We start from the raw sequence: 21,585 nt of genomic DNA, 5'->3' as shown, positions 1-21,585 counted from the left end.
GAAGACCAGAATGTTTCTTCTTAATTGAGAGTCTCTTCCTGCGACTGAGGTAATAAAATGAAAATGAAGTAGGAAAAGTAAAAGTTCTAGGTTAGAAATAAGCAGTCCTTTTCAGAAATACTTAAACAACATAAAAGTCAATTGCTTACTTCAGCAAAGAATCAGAAAAGGGTAAAAAGAAAGTCCATCTCCACGATGAAAAACAAATGATGGGTGCACGTGTTTAATGTCCTGTGGATGGAATCGATGTTAATGTTTACAGCATGGTGGCTGGAGTTGACTGATTAGTTTTCGCACAAAATGCCCTTTTATAGATTTCCAACCGGCTCCACAAACGCTGTCTGAAAAAATATTTTGAAATTTGTTTTCTTTGTAATCCAATCAGATGAAAAAAAAAACATCTTTGTGATATAAGATGCTTTGGAAGACGTCCGTGTGAAAAGGCACAGTTTAGTTTATATGCCTACAGAATTTGTGTGGGTATAGAAAGGAAATGTGCGCATAGCTGAAATGATCTTTACACAGCAGCATATGCAACTGGGTTTTACAGTTGGAGAGCACACACGTGCTGCGTGCCATTATTCTGTTTAAGTAGATCTTGCTGTGGTGAGGGCTAGGCTACGATACCAAGATCCCGTTAACGCTTATGAAAAAAGCATGCTCCTGGTTCTGGACCTGTATCAAGGCGGTGATTGAGACTGAGGGCGGCTACATTGAATACTACATAATCAAGCTACCTGAATTAATTTTTTCGATAAAAGTTCTAAAATAAAGCTGTAGTGTTGTTTTCTTTAGGACTAGAAATTTATCGTTCTACCCTGTACATACAAGCCAAAAACATGACAATTACGGAGCCAAAACTGTTTATTTACATTAAGTAAGTGAATTTTCACTTTTTCCCACAGAATGAAATTGGCGGGTATTCTAGGCACGATTAGAAGATCATTTATTATGAGAAAATGAGAAAGAAAACATGTTCTATTTTCTGCTGAACTGTTTCTTTCTTTTGATTCTTTTTCTTTCTTTTTTCTCATACATTCCAACTATTATACATTTTTGGATAAAAATAACTTATTGTGCATTTCATTCCAAAAACGTAAATTAATTTGCATATTCATACGCGATAAAAAAATAAAGAATTATTTTTGTCCTTTCAATTATTTTCCACTAATACTTTTAAAATCAAATTGTGCATAATAGTATAAGAGTTTTAGGTGCAACTGCACTATAATAGAAAAATTTGACATTTTTAATATTGAACTGTAAGGCTAACCAATAGTCTCTACTTTAGTGTTATGTTACAGCAATAAATATATCCAAAAATTACGAAAAACCATCAGGTAGAAAAAGAATATTAAAGAAAATATTTTTCGACGAAATTTGTGCAAATAACATGTTTGACAAAAAAAAAAAAAAAAAAAAAAAAAAAATAGCGGGGAATTTCAAAGGGAGGTAAATAGCGTGTAATTATTGCCAATTTTTTAAATAAATTGTTTTGCTTTGTTTTAGCATAACTGAGTTACTTCCCTTGTTCTGATCTGACGTCTTCCCAAAGAAACATGCCAAAGTATTTTACGATAAAGATCGAAAATTTGTGCGTTTTTTTTTTTTTTTTTTTTTTTAATAATACGGTAATATTTAAGCACTTCTGGCGTGTTAATTAAGTAGATATCTTAATAGTAATTAAGTAGATATATAGTAACTTTTAGTTAAAATTGACACAGTCTCCACTACTGTGCAGGACTCAGGAGGGAGACAGCTTTCTTTTATTAAGAGATTCGTTCATATTTCTATCTCATAATTTAGGACGCTTGATTAGCGATATTTTTTATTACATCAAAACATTAAAAAAAAGAAAAAAAGAAAACTGCGACGAATTAAAAAATAATAATAACACAGTTGATACAAAATGTAGTCTGTACGCGACTATTAAGAGAAAACTAACGATATTTTCATTAGATGAAAACATTTAAAAAAAGAAGTTGCGGCAACTTTCTTTTTTAAAATTAAAAAGTAAATGTTATGGTAAGGTTTAAAAAAAAAAATAGCCTTTAACCTTAAGAAATACAAAGAATGAAACTCTTTAATACAAGTATGGAACTTTCACAGCTGCGTTTACAATTCCTCTACAACTATCGTTGCCTTTTCATTTTTTTGTAACGTTAAAAACTACATGTTGGTGTGATTTTAATATTATAAGCTTTGTTACAGTAAAAAAAAAAAAAAAAAAAAAAAAGTCGCCGCAGCTTTAAAAGTTTCATCCTTTGCGTTGTGTTCTGCAGTCCTGAACGTGCTGTACTGCTGTGTAGCAGTGTAAGCACAGCACTACAGCAGTTGACAAACTATTAACTATTTATAAGCGGATCAATGCCCGGTGCCAAAGTGATTCGGCCGCACTGACCAATCGGTTGGGGTTGGCAGGGTGCATTGATTTTAGCTGTCCCCTTAAGAACTATTTTTAGCCCTTTGGGATCTCAGCTGCGATCGATAGAGGGACGCCAGCAAGCAACCTATACAGACCTCTCTCACTCACTCCTCCCACTGCTACTTGTTGACGACTGCAGTCTGATGGCAGACGACACCTTAAAACAGACATTTATACTTTCTTTCTTTCTCTCCAATCTGAGATACAATCTCACCTTTTCTAAATAAACCCTTTTTTTTTTTAATTGTTTTGTTTAAAGCAATGTCGTTTGGCCTTGTGTTTATTTAAGTAATTATTAGGAGAGAAATACACAACATTTCCCTCCTATGGCTGCCTCAGAATTGTGTGAATGAACATATATCACACTCACATTTTCGAAATTCTGTATTTCTCACTATCGTGGTGTTTAGGGACTGTTTGGCATTGTGAAAATTGGACCGCATGTTTCCGTGACGTCAGATTTGTATTAACTATACGAACAATGGAAAAGCAGAAGCGACTTAATGATTTTTTAAAACCTTTGTTTATCTTCTTCAAACTGCAATTAATTTGTCATAATTTTGTTAGGTTTTAAGATTTACACAGTTTAACGATTAATAATATTATAAACATTTGTATATTAAATATGAAATACGGTTTTACTGAATGTTAATTTTGTTACCTACGGGGTTCCATATTTTCTTCGGTAAAAAGAGACTAGAAAATATGAGGTGGGGGGGCCTACAAAATGCTTAATATTTGTGCAATAATATTTTCAAATTGTTTTTAATCTGGCAATAAAATAGCTGTCAAGAGTCATGTTTACATTAAAACTTAATATTTAAAAAATATTTAAACACAATTAATTAAAAATCTATGTTGTAACGGAAAATTTTGAAATAATGGAATTTTAATCGTTTTAATCTTTTAAAAATTAATTAATTTTTAAGAGGTTTCTTTTTCTTGGCAATTCAACTGATTATAGTATATATTAACTCGAAAAAACCCTATTTAAAAAAAAAACAACATAATAATATTAAATTTATATCATTTTTTTAATTGCAACTTCAAGGTAATTTTTGTTCAATATGTGTATTTAAATTTTTAAAAAATAAATATGTTTTACTTATTTGAACTCTTATGTTTCATAATAAATAGAAATTTCGATAGATTTAAATATATTTTGTTCAAATTTCGAAAAAATAAATGGGGGGGGGAACACGCATTAAAAAAAATGTTTTCCCTCATATATCTTACGGAAACTGCATTTTATATGTAATTTCATTCTAAAATGGATAAGTATCGAAAATTTCACGAAAATCTGACCATTAGTTGATTTTTGCTAGATTTATTAAACACGGGTATGTTTTCACGTTCGAAATGCTTACTATATGGGAACGTTATTTTAAAGCGCCAATTATGTAAACATGATTTTCGTCTCGCAATTTCATTATTTTCGTACGATGAAAATTTTTTTTTAAAATTATTACTAGTTTATTTTGTCCTTCTTCTTTTAAATGGTACAAAAGTTATATTGATAATATTAATTTATAATAAAGTTACATCGTTTTACATATAGGGGGGGGGTAATTCTGTGGTGACTTTTGGTAGTGCCTAGTGATGTTCCTAAGTTTTATGCTAGGTATCCTCTGTCTATTGCTAACGGTTTTTATGACCATGGCTTAATAAAAAAATATATCGCTTCTGAATTTTTGAGATGAGGATTTGTTATTTGTATTATTATTCATCGGACTACTGTTCTCATCTTGAGTGTGATTTTCACAACGTTTTGGTTGATGTAACCTCTGACCTTCTTCAGATGTATCTTTAGGTTATCAGAATTTTGGGGGAATTTTGGCCACCCCTAACCCGAAACTGCAAATGAAATATTTAAAAAAAAACTCGTAATTTCGCTGTTTAAAGTGAGTTATTTATTTTCTTTATGGAATATACTTCCAAAATAAACTATTAAAGTCGTTTAAAAAATAATAGAAATATCATTTTTTATTTTTTAAAAAAACAGTGTTTACAAAATGTTTTTAAAATGCCGGCGCGCCTTCATGCGGCCATTTTTTACGTAATGAAATCAAGTGAATTTTACGAGTTAAATAATTTTCAATTTTTAAACTTTAAAAATCTATCAAAATTTTTCTATTGGTTAAATTTTTACAATATTTTCCGGGTCAATGTGAAATTTTATGCTCTTTTCAATAAACCAAATTTAATATTTTAGACAAACGTTTTTTGTTAAATTACCCCCCCCCCCCATTTTGAAATGTCTATTAAAATTCATATAATTAATTTACTCACCAAAGTTTAATATATCACAAATTGAAGATAAAAGATCAATAAATAAAATATTCTAATTTAAAACAAAAAAGATAAGTGTTTTTTGGAAATTTATCTGTAAAGTCCAAAGTGTAAAATCTTTTTTTTTAACCACGTTGATTTTTTTTTTTTTTTTTAAATGAAAGCTCATGTTATACTTATATCGTCAAATAAATACGAGATGGTGACGACAATTTTTTCTATTACATTCAATGTTTTCTTTTTTAGATATTTAAAAATAAAAATTCACTCGATAAAATAGAAAATATAATAATTAAAAACTTGTGTATTTCATTAAGAGAATTAAAAAAAAAATCGATTCATTGGATTATGACGGCAAAAAATTATAAGTGAATGTGCGCTTTTTTTTAAACTATGGAGGACCAAAAATACTTTGGTTAACAGCAAGCAATAAAAAAGAGACATTAATTATGTCCTTTTGACGAATCCGTATTTTATCTTCTCAAAATAACTAGCAGCAGCGATTTTACCAAATGCCGCAAAACGGTTTACGAAAATGCGATTTTCTGCTACCCTTGCTTTAAAAAATCCTTTTATTTAAAAAATACATGGGATATAAAATATAAATATGGACAATTCTTAAAAATAAACAATTGAAGTACCCATTGCTTGTTTTGTTTTTTACAGGTAAGTGATTTTTTGGCATTGATATATATTTAATAAATTTTGGTTAAAAAATGTTAAATTTCATGAAATCTTTTTTAGAAAACCGATGAAAAAAAAAATTGTATTTTTTTGATTAAACGTTTCATTATTTTAAAATTTGGTCTTTCCTCATTTTATTGAAAGCAAAATTACGGTTTGAAATTACATTTTCATATTGATTATAAGCTTTGAAACAGAGACAGTCTATATAATCAGATGTTTATTCATTTTCAATGGTGGCTTCTGATGCTCCTAGTGTATCTTGTCGAACTCTGGAATGTTTCTGTCAAACTCGGGAATTTGGACAGAATTTCAAGCGGAACCCTTTATTTACTTCACAGGTAGCATGCTCTTGTTCCGTCAGCCATGATTGGATAGAGGTCCTAAGTAATTCACAAATGTATATTTCAGTCGCCCACACTGAGGATTGAACATTCAACCTTCAGGAGAATATCACTTTTACAATTGATTTTTCCGAGTACTCTAACCACTGCGCCACAGGTCCTTGCGGACAATTCTAATACAAATTTTAGGAGCCTTAAACCCATTTTTATTTTTAGTTGTAAATATCACCGTTTATTACTAATTATTATTATATATTAATGTATATCTATCTCTATACTTATTAATTGTATATATTACCTATTGTTTATAATTACTGGTTCCCATATCGTATCAAATTCTATACTAGGTCTACTTAACAGTTGGTTATTCCCCAGCATATGTGCTGCTCCTTTCAGTCATCTTACTCTCCACCGTTCCTCTCTGTCTATAATTTTTACTTCGTCCCATAATGGTAGATGGTTTCCCTTTTCTTTCCAGATATGGTCAGCTATACCTGACTTTTCAGTCTCTCCACGTACTATGGCTTTTCGATGTTCTTCTAACCGTACTTTCAACAGATGACATGTTTCACCTCTGCATAGTTTTCCACATTTACATGGGATTTCATATACACAGTTCTTAGTCATGATTTTTTCTGTAGGGGGTTTGACTCTAACAAGCTGTTTCCGGGGAGTTGAATCACTGCTGAATACTGTTTTGATGTCATATGGATTACATAATTGTTGAAGTTTTTCCGACAAGCCCTTCATATATGGTATACAAACTGTGGTGAGTTTCTAAGTGATGTCCTTTTGTGTTTGGTCCAGATTTCTTGGAGCTGATGTCATGCTCTCTGGATAGTTGTTTCGGTGGAGGGTTTCTCTTAAACTGTCCATCTCCTCTTGATATGCACTGATGTTACTGCATATTGCTTTTGCTCGGTGTTGGAGGCAACGGACGATTCTTTTCTTTGCATTATATGGATGGTGAGAGTTGTAGTTTAGATACTGTCCAGTGAAAGTTCTCTTTCGGTATATAGATAACATAAACCCCTCCGAGTTATCAGCACATCTAGGAACGATAATTTATTGTTATTTTCTTTTTCGATTGTGAACTTATAGTTGAACAGATTGCGTTCACATGGTCTAGTAACGTTTGAACATCTCCCTAATGAAGCCAGAGTATGAACGTGTCATCTACATATTGCAACCACATTGTTGGCTTTAGTGGTGTTGATTCTAATGCCATTTCCTCAAAGTATTCCATGTATGCATTGGCCAGTATCGACGACAATGGTGATTCCATCACCTTCTTCCTTCATGCTGCTGATATATATTAGATCCCATCACAAAGTATGTAGTTTCTACACAGAAGGTCAACATCTCCATTATATTGTCAATTGGGATGCAAATGCGATCTTTGAGTGAGGCATCCGATGTCAGCTTATCCCACACAACTGTCAGAGTTTCATCAGTGGGTACTTTCATGAACAGACTCACTACATCTAGACTCACCATCTGGTTGGAATGAATGGGAGCATTTTTTATTATTTCCACAAAGTGAGCCGAGTTCTTGACATATGGAGATTTGACTATGATTGGGTTGATTACATCTACCAGAAATCGGCTCAACGGATGGCATGCTGAACCGCGAGCACTGACAATGGGTCTTAATGGAATACCGTCCTTGTGAATCTTAGGGAGGCCTTATAGGTGTGGTAGCTTGCTGTAATGTTATACTACCAGTCTGTATTTCACAGGTGGTATAAGGTCCTTGTTCTTACTGAATATCTGTGACAGCTCCCTTTCCGTTTTCAGAGTCGGGTTCTTTTTTCACTTTACGGTAGCCACCAGATTCTATCAAATCTGCCAATTTCTTGGAATATTCTGCTCTATCCATTACCACTGTAGCATTGCCTTTGTCTGCTGGTAGTATTATGATATCATTGTCGCTGCGTAGAGACATGATAGCCAATACTTCTTTCTTTAAGAGGTTCAGTTTTGGAGGCTTTGAATTCTCAAGTGCTTGTCTCACTTTCTACCTTAGTGCATCTCCTTGTGCTTTGAGTTTATTCAAGGCTGCTTCCTCTATTGGAACTATCATATCTAAGTATGGAATTCACTTTATGGTTGTGGCGAAGTTGAGACCTTTGTTTAGTACTGATTCCTCAGAGGGAGTTAGCTGACGTTTACTTTGGTTGACAATGGCTCTTATTGGTGAATGGTGGACCTGGAGTCTTACATCCTTAGCTTTTAGATTTTCCAATTTTTTTATTTGGCGAGACTTAACCTCCTTAAATTCTTTCTTATAGGATATGTCCAGGTATTCTTGGATGCAGGTTTTGTCCTCAATCTGAGTTATACTCTCAAGGAATGGGGTAAGGTTTTTTTAAATTTCGGTCTGTAATTGATGTTTCTTCAACCGACTGTTGTAGATTCTGTCTCGAACTAGTTCATGCCCTACTCGTTTTGCGATTTTTTGTGTCCGTCTGGAGCTAACTGGTAGTTTCAATGTTAAGCCTGGTGGTACTAGCTTGAAATTACGGTATCGGCATAGGGATGTGTGGTGGGTAGTCATCCTTGCCAGTTTTTGGTAGAGTTTTTCGATTTGTTTCCATTTTTTTAACAATTTCGGGTCCATACCAAATCTATATGGCGTTTCTGAATTTTTTAGATGAGGATTGCTTATATGTATTAGTATTCATCGGAATACTGTTCTTATCTTGAGTGTGATTTTCACAACATTTCGGTCGATATAACCTCCGACCTTCTTCAGGTGTATCTTGTCAAACTCGGGAATGTTTCTGTCGAACTCAGGAATTTGGACGGAATTTCAAGCGGAACCCTTTATTTACTTCACGGGGGTAGCGTATACTTGTTCCATCAGCCATGACTGGATAGAGGTCCTAAGTAATTCGCAAATGTATATTTCAGTCGCCCACACAATCTTCAGTGTGGGCGACTGAAATATACATTTGTGATTACTTAGGACCTTAAGCTGATAACCATTTCTTCGCCCATGCGATGACATCAGCAGACCAGAACACTTGCACGGCACTTGCCACACAGTCATCAAAGGACACTATGCTTCCATTGTTGAAAATCTCGCCTTTTTGGATAGACGTTCCCCATGCGTCTCATAAATTTCTTACGATTTTCGTCGTAAGAAAAGGAAAGAAGCGACCAGACACTTGAAAAACAAAAAGAAACATGTGCATAACCGATTTTTCTTTTCCAAGCATCAAACAACGTCGGTAAATCAACCACATGTATCCACAGACTTTCTTAAGAAATAACGACACTGGTCTCTCAAAATTACCAACTTTTTGCGAATAATCGCTCAAAAATCGAAGATTAAACAACATGATTTTTCTATAAATCAAACGCCGACGACAGCCAATTAGCGCCAAAAACACATATGAACCTCCTATGGATTAATGGTCCTGTAATTAATACGTTGGACAAACCGCTAACTGATCAAATTCTACCTACATTGCCAGTGGTCATTACCAATGCTGAATTAACGCAATATTTTCCATGGAGCTTGGGTCACCATGAGGACAAATTACCCTTATGCCTACCCATGGGCTCTTTGAGACATCAAGCTAATCAGAGCTACCGCCATTTTTCCCCACATGCGGAAATTAATCACACCCACCGAGCCAAACCACGCTCAACATTTCAGAACAAACTCATCATCACTTGCACCTTGGATTCGTAAACAATCCCAATACATTTTCACACATGCATAAGCACGAGTACATCGCATTTCTCCCACAATGCTGAGAAAGAACACACATGCATACACGATGCCATTCAAGCCATCAATACCAACAATCTCTAACAGATCGCAGCCGAACCAAAGAACGACGAGGAATTATTACCGACGTCTCTCAATATAAACTTTTTTTTTTATTATTATATTTTCACCCCAAACAAGGCATATTGCCACTTTAGTGTAGGGGTCTACTATCAGGGGCAACAACTACTGGGGTACTATGTAGGGATTTGGGCAGCAAGATGTCTGTTCACGTTACACATGTAACTTCTGCACGTCAGTACAGTTGGGGAAGCAGGAAACTGGAATGGAATTCCAAAGTCTAGCTGTTCTGGGGAAGAAACTACTAGAGTAGAAAGATCTTTTACATGTAGGGATCTTTACTGTGTTGGGGTGGGATTTAGCTGCCTGTTGGGTTTGTCGAGAGTGTTTACGTCGTGGGAGCACAAGTGCTTGCAGTTCGTCAGAGGATTCCCCATTAAAATATTTGTAGAACAGGCAGAGGGATGCAACATTTCGTCAATGGGATAGAGGCTGAAGCTTAGATGCCAGTTCAGAGCCTATCAGATTGGCGACTCTCTTTTGAACTTTGTCAAGGAGTGAGAGACTAGTAGCAGATGCACCAGCCCAAATATGACAGCAATACTCCATACATGGGCGAATGGTGGCCTTATAGAGGTACAGGATACTTTCGGGTGTTAGTAGTTTTCTAGCACGGAAGAGAGAGTCTACCTTCTTCGCAGCAACCCTGGCAATGCTTTCAATGTAATTGTTCCAACTCATGTTTCCTGTGAACGTTAGACCAAGGAGTTTGAAAGATGTACTCTCAGAGTCGTTGGCCATTGCTATTGGTGGTAGAGAAGGTTTCTCGTAATTATTGAAGGAAACTAGTTTAGTCTTGGCAGCATTGAATGTGAACATCCATTTTTGTCCCCATTCCACTACAGATTGGAGGTCATCCTCTAGTGTTTCTGCCATTTCTTTAGATATGTGTTCATTTGTTTTCCTGTTGTGCCTGTTATAGAGTGTAGTGTCATCAGCATATATACCTCAGAGGCAATTTTGTCGGGGAGGTCATTTATGAATATTAGGAACAATAGAGGTCCAAGGATAGACCCTTGTGGCACTCCCGCATTTATATCATAGTGTTTAGATGTATGACCGTCAAGGACAACCTGGATTTTTCTCTTATCTAAGAAGGATTTAATTATATTAAGTATTCTACCAGTGATACCGTATGATCTAACTTTCCTGAGAAGACCCTTATGCCATACCCTGTCAAAAGCCTTAGATATATCTAGAGCTACCGCTCTACCCTCCCCCACTTTGTCCAGTGAATGGTATATACGTTCAGAGATTACAGTTAGGATGTCTGCTGTGGAACAGGCTTGTCTAAATCCATATTGTTTGTCAGTCAGAAGTTTAGCATCTGTAAGGTGATGGACTAGAGCATGGTTAATTAAGGTCTCAAATATTTTGGCAAAAAGTGGGAGGAGGCTAATGAGGCGATAATTTAATGGGTCAGTTCTTTCGTCAGAATTCTTGAATACTGGTACCACAGAAGCAGTTTTCCAACAGCCTGGAAAGCAAGATTCATTAAAGCATTTATTGTAGAGTTTGGAGCTACTTCGGCTGAGCACTTTTTTAATAGCACAGCTGGGATGAGATCGGGTCCACATGCTTTTGAAGTGTCAAGATTTTTTATGATAGCATGCACCTGAGCAGGGGTGATCTTCAGATCATCTAGCATGGCATTTGTCCGCATAGGAAAGTCCGGTAGGGGGTGGCTGAAAGGGTCCAGTGTGGAGTTTGAGGCAAACTGACTGGCAAGCATGTTAGCCTTCTCGGTTGCTAAGCAAACAACCTCGTGATTGTTGGTTAGTGGAGGATTTGAGTTCTTGACTTCATATGAGTCGTAAAAAGTCAAGCTCTGCAAACAACACTCTCCAGGATTTGCTAACTTTATCCGACTTATTCAACAAACCCGGACCCTCATGGATTTTTGTTACATGCACAAAATCCGCGGACAGCAATAACAACCGCAAAAGAACTCACACCAGTTTGAGTTAGCTGCGATGTGCACATTGAAAACTCAACAACTGGACGTTATGGAAGAAGTTATTAGTTCAAAACGAGTTGATGCTCCATGTACATTGAAACACTCCACGACTGGTCGCTCATTGATTCAACCAACACATCGGATCCCAATCAACACGAACGATACACACCGACCTCGGTACAGACTCGCCTGTACTTGGCACTACGAACTCGATTGCACACTTTTGTGTAATTGACTTCAACCTTATTCGCTTAGACTCTGTGGATGCACTCACAGACTAAAACCACAATCGTGCAGATTCACTCGCACTCGCTTTCAACCTACGAATGAACAATCATGCAAACCCGATCATTCTAAACCAACCATGTCGAAATTTAATACACCCTTCCTCGTCGACAGGAAGCTTCAACATATTTTGCGGACACCACAAAAACGTGCATTTATTATTGAATTGATTATCCAATCAATTTTCTAAGGAGGGGGCCATATCGTAGCCTCGCTGTAATCACAACAAGACTATTCAAATAGAATAATGGCACACTGCCCCAACTGTAAGACCCAGTTGCACACGCACGACTGTATAAAGATTACTTCAGTTGTGTGCACATCATCTTTCTACGCCCACGCAGATTTGGTTGGCATATAAACTAAACTCTGCTTGTTCACGCGGATGTAGTCCAAAGCATCTTACATCACAAAGATGTTGTTCTTTTCATCCAATCGGATTACAAAGAAAACAAATTTCAAAAATGTTTTTTTGCTGATAGCGTTCATGGAGCCGGTTTGGATCTATAAAAAGGGCATTTTGCACCCAAACAAATCAGTAGACCTTTGACCAGCATGCTGTAGACATCATCATTGACTCCGTCTCATGGAATGCCAAAACGCGTGTGCCCGATAATTAATTCTCCACAAGGAGATGGACTTTTTACCCTTTTCTATCTCTCTGCTAAAGTAAGTGATGGACTTTTATGTTGTTTAGTTATTCCTAAAAAAGGACTGGTTATTTCTAACCGAGAACTTTCATTTTTCTTATTCATTTTATTACCTCAGTCGCAGGAAGAGACTTTCGATTAAGAAGAAACCTTCTTGTCTTCTCCATTCACTTAATTATGATTTTTTTTTTTTTAAATAAATTTTGTATTAAATTTATTCATCCACCTCAATCATCTTTGTTTGATTGCCCCCACCATTTTATATTTTTATTTTTATTATTTTGAGTTTGCGGGACTAACACCAACACCCGTTAGTCCTGCAACAATGTAATTCTTTATGTTATAAGTGGTGGCCATTGTTGTACGTGCAAGCACATGCATATTTTTGCTTAATACCCAGAAAAATACTTATTTGCGGAAAATTTAAATGCTATATTCGTTTTCAACACATCCGAAAACCTAAAGAAAACAAGTTTTTTAAAGGAGGTTTTGTGTTTATCTACCAGGCCACAATAAATACCATGCCTAAAAACAAAATAACCGACATCACCAAAAAGGTGGCCATAAAGCGGGTGCTCATTTTACGTTAAATTAATATAGAATAGTGATCCCTCACTTTTTGAAACAATAATATGCGACCTTAAGGGCAAATGTCACATAGCCCATGATACAATTCAGGTCATTAGCTTTCCAACGAGCCTTCATTTGTAGAATTCTGATCTCTCTCTCTATCTGTCTCTCTCTCTCTCTCTCTCTCTATATATATATATATATATAATATAAATCTCACCTGTCTATTTAAATATATGTATGCATGTATGTATGTACATCTGCCTAAAATTTTCGACAGAGGTGACAGATTTTCACGAGATTGGTATCATTTTTAAACACGACCCTTCAGACGACAAATATCGAAAAATTGGCTAAAATAATTCCTTTCCCCTCAACTCGGCACTTTTCTACAGAGAGGGGTCGCTTTTTTTGCCGATATTTTCGAATGCCATCCCCTCTTTTCAACTGACTAGCCTTAATTTAAACCTACATCACTTCCGGTTTGGCGATGGGCGCAACAACAACGTCACTTTTTTTTCACGTTTTTTTCCTCCTTCGCAGTACGGGTTTGAGCCTGCCTGTCTACTACCACTTTTTTTGCTTAACACACACCTCCAAACACCCAGATAACGCCAGGCACCCAGGCTAGTATATATATATATATATATATATATATATATATATATATATATATATATATTGTCTTAAAATTCTGAACCTTTTGGGCAAGACAAGAAAGTGAAAATGATAAAGCTGTCAATTCAATTAATTGCAACAACAAATTAAAGTGAATATTTTTTATTTTTAAATTTAGATAACAAATTCCTATAACAAATTAGGCACAAGGTCAATATATTTCGAGACAGATACATGCTAGTTTATAGTCCTCTTTTAAACTAGATACTTCCATCATTATACCACATATTTTCTTTGAGCAAATGTGACATTATTGTGAATGTGTGTTTAAAATTCCTCCGAAAGTCTCCAACATTTAATTAATTTTATTTGCAAGAAGAATATATATAAATAAATCCCTAACCGATTGACTAAGACGAAAAAACAAAAAAAAATTAAATGAGATAAAATGTAAGTTAGTAAGGCTCTACCAACCCTTGCTAATTGTGGACTTCCACTGTTTTCCGGTTTGTTAGTGCAAATTTTTTAATATATCGTTTTAAACAAAAACAATATTACGTACTTAATTTACATATCGAAAATAGTAATATATCCAAAAATTATGGAAATTCATCGAGTAGAACAACTGCTGTTGTGTTTTTAGCAAAACAGGTACTTCGCTAAAAATAAAACATTCATTTCAGAGTTATGTCCTTTGTGTCAAGCCTCCTACTGCCTAATTTATAACGTATAAGAAAAATGCGATTTTACCCAATTTTCCGTAAAAATTACTTTTAACAAAAAATAAATTTCTATTCGATTTTTCGTAATTTTTTGGCTATATTACAATTAGGTTGGTGCAAAAATAATGTCGTTTTTTGATGTTCAACTTCAAAAGATCATAACTCCTTTCATAATAAGTTTTATTAATCGAAATAAGAATCATTAGAATCGACACATTTTCGCCAACAAGAAACAAGTTTATTTATCCCATTAGCATAGAAATCCAGAGTTCTGGAAGTGATGAAGTCATTGAAGGCTGATTCGGCATTATCTCGGCTCTTGAAGCATTTTTCATGCAGGAAAGTGTCGAGATACTTGAAAAAGTGATAATGGCGGATGAGGCAGAGTCTCGTAGCTCAATTCGTTCAACTTCTGCAGGGTCATTTGAGCAACATTTGGGCAAGCATTGTCATAGAGGGGAATTGGTCCCTTATTATTGACCAATTTCGGGCACATACATTGGAGTTTCTGGTGCATTTCATCAATTTATCGGCAGTACTTCTCCGCTGTAATCGTTTCACCTTGATTCAAGAAGCTGTAATGGATGAGAACGGTGTGAGAAATTCCAGTTACATGCCATGTTTCATTGTTTTAAGCCGCCCGTGCACAATTCTTGTAGCCAGCCTGTGATTGGTTTATTTGTATGGGCCAAGATAATTACTTGGCGCCTTTTTTGTAAACATCCATTTTGTTTTTAGTCTATGATAAAACACCCGGCAAGAAAGACTCACCAAAGGTCGGCTCCGAGAAAAATGCCTTATCAAGAATGAAGCTGCAACAATTTCTTTCTGTTTATATCACCTAAATGTTTGTTGAAAAAGGACTTGAAATCTCTACAAGCAGAGACACCTTAACATTGAGACTAAAGCTGCTTTCAGGACTGCCAGCAACCACTGTAAAAGAGTAATAAAAAATACAAGAGAGCTATATGCCCAGTCTGTTAAAGCCAAGGTAGCTGATCAGCGGCTTGGTTCCCACCAATTTTGGCAAATAACAAATAGGATCCTGAACAGAAGTGTGCGTTCTATCCCAACCATTATCAATGGACTAGAGGTCATCTCGTCAGCATCAGCGACTCCCTGGAAGACCTTATCAGTTTGCCCTGTATTTAAGAATTCAGGTGATAAGTCATCTCCCTCTCACTACAGACCAATAAGTCTCCTGTGTGTTATGAGTAAGTTGCTGGAATCCATATTAAATAGAGAAATAGTCAACCACCTCAGCAGAAACAACCTTCTTAGTGACACACAATATGGTTTCCGCTCTGCAAGATCTACCGCAGATGTGCTGACGGTTATATCTCACAGGATTAGTGAATCTCTTGACAAAGGCTGCCTTTCTAGGGCAATTGCTCTTGACATAACAAAAGCCTTCGACAAGGTATGGCATAAGGGTCTACTTCACAAGATTTCCAGCTACGGTATAACTGGAAATGTTTTCTCAATCATTAAATCATTTCTCTCCGATAGGCTCATAAGAGTAGTGGTCGATGGACAAAAATCAGAGGCCTGCAGTATTAATGCTGGAGTCCATCAGGGGTCAATCCTGGGCCCAACTCTCTTCCTGATCTACATCAATGACCTCCCTAAACACATACTTAAATCATTCATTGACATCTATGCTGATGACACGACCATCTACGGCAACACATCAAAGGCTGTAAATGACAAAGTTCTCTCTGATTCTCTCTCCTCTGATCTCGAGCGCGTGGTTCAGTGGGGGAAGACGTGGCTGGTTACCTTTAATGCATCTAAAACCAAACTCCTATCCTTACATCATCAACGCTCTGATCCCCATCTGGCATCAATTGTGATGGATGGCTCTCGTCGGGGAGAGGCCCCGTGTTTTGACAAGCTTCTGGGTTTGACCTTTACTCCTGATCTGAAATGGAACACATACATCAAGTCTGTTGCCAAGGTCTCTGGAAAGATGGTGAGATCCTTCTACCGCTCCAGAAGATATCTCACTACTGATGCAATTCTCAAGCCAAGTACGTCCAAGGATGGAATACTGCTGCCATATCTGGGCAGGAGCTGCTAAAAGCAACCTATCCTGCCTTGACAGAGTACAAAATAGACTTCGTGGCTTAGTGGGGGATGCCCTTTTCTCTACCTTGCAACCTCTCTCCCACAGAAGAGACGTTGTGAGCCTATCCTTGTTTTATCATTATTTCCATGGCAGGTGCTCGTCTGAACTCCAATCTCTGGTCCCCCCTCGCCAATCTTTCACGAAAAACACCCGTCTAGCTGAATCCACTGTCAAAAATTTCCCCCACTCTTTATCTGTGCCTAAATCAAAACGTGGATTCCATGAACAAAGCTTCTTTCTTAGAATTGCGCGCATGTGGAACTCTGTTCCGTCTGCCTGCTTCCCACCTTACTACAACTTGGATGTCTTCAAGTCCAACGTTAACAAATTCCTAATGAACCACCCCCTTAAGTAAACACTTCATCAAATCTCCACACTAACATAAATGTACTAGCAATAACCCTTATCCCTGAGTGGCTTCCGGGCCTTGATAAGTGGTGATCACTGTGTAAAAAAAAAAAAAAAAAAACATTGTGCCGAAGATATCCCAATTAGAGGATGGCATCTTTTGAACATATTCATCACGTTTATATCACCTAAATGTTTTAACTTTTCTCAATTCAACTAGGGTTCCAAGGGACTCGTTTAATGCCTAATTAAAGACACCAGAACTCTTGCCGAGAACACCATGAAATATCATGGACTTTTTCAAAGGAAAACCGAATTACCACTCCAACAGAAGGAGTTAACTACTGGCTCCCTATTCGGGAGGCAAAACTGACCCACCGTTTTGCAAGGACTGTACCAGAACCAATAACTTTTCTTTGCTGTTATAACTGAATAAAATTTGAGTTTAAAGGTATGGTTTTGTAATTTGTAGAATTATTTGGCATCTGCCAGGGAGTATTGAGTTTGTAAGATTAATTTCTCACACCGGCCACAGACTACCAAACGGCTTCGGGAAGTGTTGTGGAGCTTCTCTGGCATCCAACTACAGTGCTGAACGTCGTAGAGGATCCACTTCTCATCACACATCACAATCCGCTCGAGAAATGGGTCGTTTTTGTTGTGCAGAAGGAGCGTAGAAGACGCCTCAAAGAGATTGAAACGGTAACGAATAACATGATTCGATAAAGCGAAAATCGCACTTCAAAATGGTATATAACATAACTAATATATATATATATATATATATATATATATATATATATATATATATATATATATATATATATATATATCAATGAATTGATTCAGAAATCATATATAAAAGTAACATGTGTGAGAAAACGATATTTTTTTTGCACCAACCTAATATTTTCGACATAACAATTAAGTACGTAATATTGTTTTTGCACCAACCTAATATTTTCGACATAATAATTAAGTACGTAATATTGTTTTTGCACCAACCTAATATTTTCGACATAATTAAGTACATAATATTATTTTTGCCTAAAACATTTTTTTTAATCGGTAAGCACTCATTTTGTTTTTAAATTAAAATAAAATTTAATTTTTTTTCTGAACAATTTAATAATTTAAATGAGATATTTTTATAATTAAAGCAACATTGGATTAGTTTTTTTTTTTTTTTTTTTTTTGCGGGCATTTAGGAAATTGACTCCCACCTCTAAATTCTACAATTTATACTGTTATTTTTTATTCTTTTTTTCACATTGGATTACAAACTTAACTTTCAGATTAAAAACAAAATTTGATTTTTTTTTTTTTTTTTAAATCTGTAAGTTATTTTTGTAATCGCTGATATTAACGTGAAAAAAAAGTGTAAATTGAGGAACGCCATCTTGAATGTTCCAATACATCGGTAAACACTGTATGGTTTTCGAGCTGAATAAACATGTTACATTGAATAAAAACACGAAAAATATATCCAGTTTGGTAGAAAAGTAATTTATCTTGCCTTTGATAACGTTTATTTGTTATATATTTGTTTTTTGACAACTTTTTCGAATCTATTTGTACAGTAATACAAATCCAATCTTTAATTGTAAATAAACACCAAAAATAGTAATTATTTGCCTTTTCCCCATTATTAATTGTTAATCTCTAAATAAGCTAGTGTTGACAATATAATATGTGACTCACTTTTTTTCAGTAGGACGACCAGTTCAATTACAAAACTGGGTAATCGTATAAAGACGGGGTCCAAAAATCCAGCTTCGTTCTGAGTTCAGGGAAAGGTGGGTCTGTAACTGGTGTTGAAGCAGAACCTAACCTCTAGGAATAATTTTTTGAACTGTTGAATTTAAAAACAGTAAATTCTTTAAATTGTTATATTTAAAAATGTTAATTCTTTGAACCGTCGAATTAAAAAAAATGTAAATTCTTCGAACCATTGAATTTAAAACATTGTAAATTCTTTGAACTGTTGAATTTTAAAAGAAATTGTAAATTCTTTGAACTGTTGAATTTTTAAAAAATGTAAATTCTTTGAACTGTTGAATTTTTAAAAAAATGTAAATTCTTTGAACTGTTGAATTAAAAAAATATATAAATTCTTTGAACTGTTGAATTAAAAAAAATATAAATTCTTTGAACTGTTGAATTTTTAAAAAATGTAAATTCTTTGAACTGTTGAATTAAAAAAATATATAAATTCTTTGAACTGTTGAATTAAAAAAATATATAAATTCTTTGAACTGTTGAATTAAAAAAAATATAAATTCTTTGAACTGTTGAATTTTTTAAAAATGTAAATTCTTTGAACTGTTGAATTAAAAAAATATATATAAATTTTTTGAACTGTGAAATTTTAAAAAAAATGTAAATTCTTTGAACTGTTGAATTTTTTAAAAATGTAAATTCTTTGAACTGTTGAATTTTAAAAAATTTTGAATTCTTTGAACTGTGGAATTAAAATTTTTTTTAATCCTTATAATTGTTGAGTTGAAGTACTTATGCACTTTTGTTACCGTGCTGAAATAATATCGTTATTATTTAGAAAGCCGGCCTTAACATGGGGTGGGGTGGGTGATGTTTTCTAACTGTCCTTTAATTTCACTTAACAATTTAATAAAAAAAGATATCGTAAAACTTGAAAATACTATTTAAAAAAAATAGTGTGGTAACAAAAATGCATAAGCACAAAAATTCTAATTCTTTGGACGTTAATTAAAAAAAAAAAATCTGTTGTTTAAAGCAATAAATGCTCCAAAATTCTTTGAACTGCTTCTTTTTTTTTTTTTTTTTAATTCTTTGAATGGCTTCTTGTTTTTCTTTTTAACTTATCTTGTTTTTGGTAGCATTTATTTATTGTATATTACACTTTTTCCGTTTTTCTGTTGTTCCAAGTTAACAACTCGGCACTTTATTCAAATTTCGGACCACACCTTTGTATCATAAGCCAAAATTGTTATAGAATCAATCCAGAAATAAAATATCGATTTTAATATTTACGTGTTTATTCGTGTTTACTGTTTCTCTGAAGGCGTGTGTACGAGATTATTAACAAACATTTTTCCCTTCAAATTAAAAACGCAAAAAATTATCTCATAAAATGAAAATAAATTAAATTTACCAATGAATAACAAACGACTTCAATTTGATTTTCAAATAAATTCTAAAGAAAAAATAATAAATTATTAATATCATCTAGTAAATAAAAACGTTTTTATTTTGTCTTAAACATTTCTATTTTGTTATCTCATTTTATTTGTTTTTCTTTAATTTTTTCTTCTAAAATATTATATTTACTTTGTCTACAAGAAACTAGACACAACGTCAAATGTGGTTTTAAAAATCTAGAGCACTGAAACGCACTCTAGCCTACAAAAAATGCTAGAGCAGACCCGTTGACATTCCTCGGTAGGGGCGTAGCAGGCGATTAACAATAAACTAATTTTATTTTTATCAGAGAGAGAGAGGGTAAAGCCTACGAGGTCGGACCCCCTCGTACCGCACAGAAACATTCCTCATTCCGACAGCAACAGTCAGTGTCGGAAGTAATTGCCAAGGACGTTTGGGTGGGTTTCTACCACCATTTTGTTTTATTTCATTTTTTGAAGTGATTATCGAGTCTTCAAAGATATCGCGGCCATCTTTTCTTGTTCTCCAGCATCGTTCAACATTACTCGTTTTTCGAATTGAATAAACATTTTATATTAAATAAAAACACTAAAAACTTATCCAGTTAGGAAGAAAAGTAACTTATCTTGTCTTTGATAACATTTATTTGTTATATATATATATATATATATATATATATATATATATATATATATATATATATATATATATATATATATATATATATATTGACAACTTTTTCGAATCTATGCGTATACTATGAGTATATAGCAAAACAACCTCGACATTCTTATGTACGCAAGAAGAAAATGTATGCACAAAATTGAGGTTCATAGACTCAAAGGAAGCAGGTGAGATTCATGAAAACTTAAACTCACCTAATATCAGTTTGTTTTTGTTTGTTTTTGTTTGTTTTTTCCAGTAAGTAAACCCTTTTTCTTTTTTCTTTTTTAACCACAATTCTCTTTTTTACACTTCTCGTAGTTATTCGTTATTTCATTTTGTCATCTTGTCTAGAAAAAAAAAAAAAAAAGTCCTCTGTTGTGCCAGGTGTTACAAAAATGGTATAATCGATTTTTTTCTCAGTTTAAACTAAAGCGTTGAAAGAAATGGTTATTTGAAACCTTCGTCATTTAAAATTGTGAGTTACTTAGTTAAATCGCGATTGTGCAGTATAGTTAACAAAATAGAAAAATAAGTCTAAATAAAGTAAGAAAGAAAAACAAATATACAAATAGAAAATTTTATTTTTCTATTTGTATATTTTTTACTGGTTGTAAAACTCTTCAATGCATTCGTTAGTGTCACTTTTACGTGGCTAAGCATGTATGTTTTTCAAGATTGACAAATAATTTTGCCCGTACTTAGTCACGAAGTTCAGTTTTTTAAAAATAAATAAATAATAAAAACTTACCTTATTCTGATAGACAACCACCCTCGGACATAGTCTTGCTGCTCCATTAAACCTCTTAAAAGAACAAAAGACGGTATAAGAACTGTGGTAGAGGCGATTCAAACGAATGCTAAAACGCAAATGGTTCTAATTACTTACCGCCCTTTTTTTT

The 21,585-nt window shown here is 34.4% G+C and overlaps 1 protein-coding gene across 2 annotated transcripts in view; it reads right to left on the bottom strand.

Moving 5' to 3' along the window:
* Positions 1–21,107, bottom strand: part of LOC145303550 (uncharacterized) — a 553,816-nt gene extending 532,709 nt beyond the window's left edge. Inside the window, exon 1 of one of the 2 annotated variants that reach the window (XM_080145051.1) lies at positions 20,899–21,107. The gene's annotated coding sequence lies outside the window, so the exon portion shown is untranslated. The remainder of the gene's footprint in view (positions 1–20,898) is intronic. The other variant, XM_080145052.1, reaches the window with a different exon arrangement.
* Between the last annotated feature and the right edge of the window lie 478 nt (positions 21,108–21,585).

The sequence above is a fragment of the Euprymna scolopes genome, chromosome 19, assembly GCF_053919585.1.
Source record: "Euprymna scolopes isolate OS-2025 chromosome 19, ASM5391958v1, whole genome shotgun sequence".
NCBI classification, from domain to species: domain Eukaryota; kingdom Metazoa; phylum Mollusca; class Cephalopoda; order Sepiida; family Sepiolidae; genus Euprymna; species Euprymna scolopes.
Note: the sequence above shows the minus strand (reverse complement) of the source record. Positions and strands in the feature narration are given on the sequence as shown.